The following is a 5,440-nucleotide window of genomic DNA, read 5'->3' as shown; positions in this document are numbered from 1 at the left end:
GAGACCAATTACATTTTTATTTAGCTCATGTTATATAAATTCTGAAAGACCAAAGGATATGCCAACAAAAAAAAAATGACTTATATAGGGAAACTATTGCTCTTATTTCCATGTGATAGTGAGAGTCAATATATATAAACCAGAAGCTAACTGGTTAAGAGATATGTGTTTTTAATATGTTAATGTTTTACTTTTTGTCTCTTGAGAATACACATTAGTGACTCTCATCTCCCATTAGTTTGTGGAAGTGTCCTAATGAGAGTGGCAGAATCCTCTATCAATTCAAGTTTTCAAAAACACAACACTCTGTCTTCAATCCATTTTCTTTTCAGTAATATGCTACTTAGACCATAAACTATGAGATAAATGTACAATTATTCCGTTTTACTTGCATTGTTCAATAAATTTTTGATATGAAGAATTAAAAATAATATGCTTTGAATGAAAAAGTAACTCAAATATTTTGCAAGTAGCATTACAAAGTACATCTTGGCAGTGTCAACATTTTATCACTTAACATTTTCAAGAGCCTGTGCCATGCTTTCTCTAGTGGCCACCCTACCCACTGCCAGCTCTAAAGCTGCACATCAGCGTCCAGGCTCTGAGAGAGCAATGGCTCAGAGCTCTGTCAGCACCAGAGCCAGCTCCAGGCACAGGAATGTGTTGGATGCACTGACTTGGTGGTTCTGCCTGGGGATGCTGATTGAGGATTCCTGCTCTAAGAAGGCCTTCTAGATGCAGCCAGGAGGAGCAGCTCCCATATTATATAAAGAGACCTAATTTATGACTCACTGGCATCCCTGAAAGAAATGTGGAGAATGGAAGCTACTTGGAAAACATATTTCAGGATATCATACATGATAACATACCCAACCTAGCTAAAAAAGTCAACATTCAAATTTGGGAAATGCAGAGAACCCACACAAAGTGCTTCACAAGAAGCTCATCCCCAAGATAGATAATCATCAGATTCTCCAAAGTGAAAATGAAAGAAAGTATGTTAAAATACCCAATGGTATGCTGTCTTCAAGAAACCCATCTTACATGCAGTGACACCCCAGGCTCAAAATAAAGAGATAGAGAAAAATCTACCAAGCAATGGAGAACACAAAAAAAGCAAGGGTTAAAATTCTAATCTCAGGAAATGCTTTAAACCAAAAAATATCAAAAAAGACAAGGAAGGGTTCAATACAACAAGAAGACCTAACTATCTCAAATATATTTGTGCGGAACACAGGAGCACCCAGATTTACTGATATGGTTTGGCTGTGTCCTCACCCAAATCTCATCTTGAATTGTATTTCCTACAATCCCCATGTGTTGTAGGAGGGACCAGTGGGAGGTAATTGAACCATGGGGTGGGTTTTTCAGGTGCTGATCTTGTGATAGTGAGTAAGACTCATGAGATCTGATGGTTTCATAAAGGGCAGTTTTTCTGCACACACTCTCTTGTCTGCCGCCATGTAAAATATGTTTTTGATCTTCCTTTGCCTTCTGCCATGAAAGTGAGGCCTCCCCAGCCATGTGGAACTGTGAGTCCATTAAACTTCCTTTTCTTTATAAATTACCTGGTCTTGGGTATGTCCTTATAGCAACATGAGAACAGACTAATACATTTGTAAAGCAAATTCTTAGAGATCTTCCAAGAGACTTAGACTCCCACACAGTTATAGTGGGAGACTTCAACACCCCACTGACAGTATCAGGCAGATTATTAAGTTGAAAAATTAACAAAGGTATTCAGAAACTGTAGTTAACACTGGACCTGATAGACATCTACAGAACTCTCCACCCTAAAACGACAGAATATATGTTTTTCTCATTGTCACATGGCACATCCTCTAAAATCAACCACACAATTGGACATAAAACAATCCTCAGCAAATGCAAAAGAAATGAAACAATACCAAACACACTCTCAGACCACAATGCAATTAAAATAGAATTCAAGACTAAGAAAATTACTCAAAACCCAACAAATACCTGAAAATTAAACAACCTGCTCCTGAATGACTTTTGGGTAAATAATGAAATTAAGGCAGTTATATAAAGTCATCAGTGCAATAAAAGAGCTTTCTTATCTGTTGAGGGAAAACTGGCCTCAGCTCCTGCCTAAAATGCTACCAGAATTATTAGCAACCTTTCTGAGTTTAGGCTGAATGTCAGCTTGGTTATCTAGATACCCAACTCCACATAAATTTATTGAATGAATGAAGAAGATCCTAGAATTTTTGTTTTCTTTTTCTGTCTAATATATGATTCAGCTGACACATTCTTACAGTAACTCGTCCAGCCACTTTTGTGGGAATGAGAGTGAGAAAAAGAGGACTTTCATACTCATTCCAAGTGCAATGTGTAATCCCTAGCACAATCAGTGAAGGAGAGATGGGAGCAAAATTTGGAAGTTTTACTTTTATGCTTAAGGCTTAACTAGGATAGGAAATTTGCAGGCTATGTTAAATGCATTGCGTAACTGTAAAACACCCATAGTCTCCTATGCTGGAAAGTTCCCTTTAATAAAAGCAGTAGACAGATATTGGAACTTATCAAGATTCCATCCTTAGCATGTAAGATTTTAATTAGAAAAAGGGGGATCTTTGGCAAATATGATATATACAAGGCGCTATCTGCAGACAGAACTTTCTCAGGACTTTTAGCTTGCCATATCAAAAAACACTGGATTTCGACTTTCACTTATGCCCCTTGGCCTAGCTACTTTGTGCATGGCAGAATCAGCTCAGCCTTATACAAATGTCTTGGAGAGAAATTTTATCTTTGATATGTGCACGATGAGTACTTCTGTTTTGGCCATGAATAGACACTCAATAAATTTCTCAGTTGACAGAATGCCTGCAGCACATGTTTCTAATCATTATTTACTATTAAATGGCTTTAAAAAGAAATAAGTGTACATATATGACAACAGACTTTTCTTTAAGAAGGAAAAGGATTTTGGCCAACAGAAAAGGATATTGGCACAAAACATGACCTAGAATAACTTAATGTATAGAAATTTATTGGATGTAATCAAGTATTCATAATAGACTATAGATTGAACGTTAATAAGCCTTATAGGTGCTGCTGATAAATTAAGGATCTTAAATGATCTTTTTACCTCATTCAACATGTCTTATGCAGTTTGATGCCTTACATTTTTAGAAGATTACTGAAAATTGAGTCAGTTTTAAAAAATAGAAAAGAGAGCAAGGTATTTTCTTTTTTCAGAAAAGGACAAGAACAAAGTAATTGTAACAAGACAATAAAACCAGTTTTCAGATTTAGTGAAATAATATGGATTCAGCTTCACTAAAGTCACTATTCAAATATCAGCAACAGACATTGGCCATTAGAATGGGAAAGACTTAGGTAATGCTAGCCTTTCTTAAATATTGGATGAACGATGACCTAGGAAATTAAATATTTAAAGAAATGTATCCCAGGGTTGGTGGTCCCTAAATTTCAGTTAGCTAACATTTTTTTTCCCATTTCTTTTGGTTTACTGATGAATAATGAACAGAGAGTGGACTATTTAAATCAAGTTATAGAAATTCAACTTATTCAACATGACATTATATAGGGTTATATGTAACTGATTAAGGTCCTAATTCTACTAAATTAAAAGTCACCAGAGGATGAAAAAGACAATGCCCTATCTTTTAACTGTTAAGAAGTTGGTTCCCTAAATTGTGCTGTGACCTACTTTATTTTCTAAGATATTATTTGCTATTCAGCTTCTCTTCTAGTTAAGAGTATAATACTTTTTTTTACTAAAACTTTGTAAATACATGATATTTGTATACCCCTTATTATTGGGTACATGCAATATTTTGATATACAAATAGAATGTGTAGCAATTAAGTCAGGGATTAGGATACCTACCACCTCAAATGTTTATCATTTCTTTGTATTGGGAAAATTTCATGTCACCTCTTTTAACTATTTTGAAATGTACATTATTTTTAACTATCATCACCCTATTGTGCTATCAAACATCAGACTGTATCTCTTCTATTTGGTTGTGTGTTTGTGCTGTTAACCAACCTGTCTTCATCCCTTCTTTCCAGTTCACACCATTCCCAGCCTCTAGTAACTATCATTATACCCTTCACCTCATTGAGATCATGAGATTATGTTAACTCTTAAATACTGGGAACTAGAACTCAAGACAGAGTGTTTTTTAATTTTCTTTTTCATTTTTGGGGTTTTTTGCTAATGGAAATTCTTGTGGTTTTTCTTATCTATAGAGCACTGTTTTTAGATTTTTCTTAAATAGAAATATGTTTGATTACTGTATTAAAGATTTCATGCTCTTCATATGCAGAGAGTCCACTTACTGTGCCCAAATTTGGAATAGCAGATGCTTTGACATCTTGGGATTATTACTCACTTAAAAAAATTAATGCCATCATATATCTCACAGTAGTTCATTAGCTGTTCCGTCACTTGTGAATTTTTAAAAACATATTTATGTGATGGTCAACACTTCATCCACAGGCAAATTATTTAAAATCTATGTCATCAGGTAATACCAGTGTGTTAAATTATTTTTATTAATAGGACAATATGAGAAACTGTAGGATAAATAATCAGCGACTGGTTGGCTGGAGGCAGTTCCTTCCTGCTGCTCTTGTACTAGTATGCAATGAAACACATTTTCAGTACACCTTGACTTAAAAGAAGAAAGAGTATTGAACAGGGTTGAAGGATGTCCTTAGATCTATGTACGAATTGTAGCCCTGCAACCTGGGAAGATCTCATTTCTTTCAGCTTTTCTTTGTCCTCTTGTAAAATGCACATGTAAATCCACAGAGTTATCACGAGTACTAAAGTGGATGTTTTATGTGTTATGAATATTAAATTTGATGGTTTTAGGCACATTTTAGGTGTCACCCTCCCAGGATGCCTTCCCTGATCTGCCTCATTGATTGGTACAGTTGCCTCTATTTTATCTTCTCTTTGCACATAGGGCATATTTTTGCCATAGCATCCATCATAATCATTTGCTTTCTTGTCTACCCCCATCTTTACCCTTTGTACTGTAACTTCCTGAAAATCACTGTATTTTCATCTCTGTATTTCCAGATCATTATATAGTGGCTGGTACAAAACAGATGCTTAGATTTTGCTGGAAAAAAAAAAAAAGATTAACAATAAAAGAAGCTGGATAGTCTTGGCCCGGCGCAGCGGCTCACCCATGTAATCGCAGCACTCTGGAAGGCTGAGGTGGACAGATCATGAAATCAGGAGTTTGAGACCAGCCTGGCCATTCTGTCTCAAAAAACAAACAAACAAACAAAAAAAAACAAACAAAAAAAACTTGGATAATCTCAGTATTTTCTTAAAACAAATGCAGTAGTTTCTCCAGCTTATTATTTATGAAAGAAATTAGCTTTTCTTTATATCTCCAGTGAAAATAAAAACACATTAAAAATTTTTCCAG

The sequence above is a fragment of the Sapajus apella genome, unplaced genomic scaffold (genome assembly GCF_009761245.1).
Source record: "Sapajus apella isolate SASKATOON/1434 unplaced genomic scaffold, GSC_monkey_1.0 scaffold1, whole genome shotgun sequence".
NCBI classification, from domain to species: domain Eukaryota; kingdom Metazoa; phylum Chordata; class Mammalia; order Primates; family Cebidae; genus Sapajus; species Sapajus apella.
Note: the sequence above shows the minus strand (reverse complement) of the source record.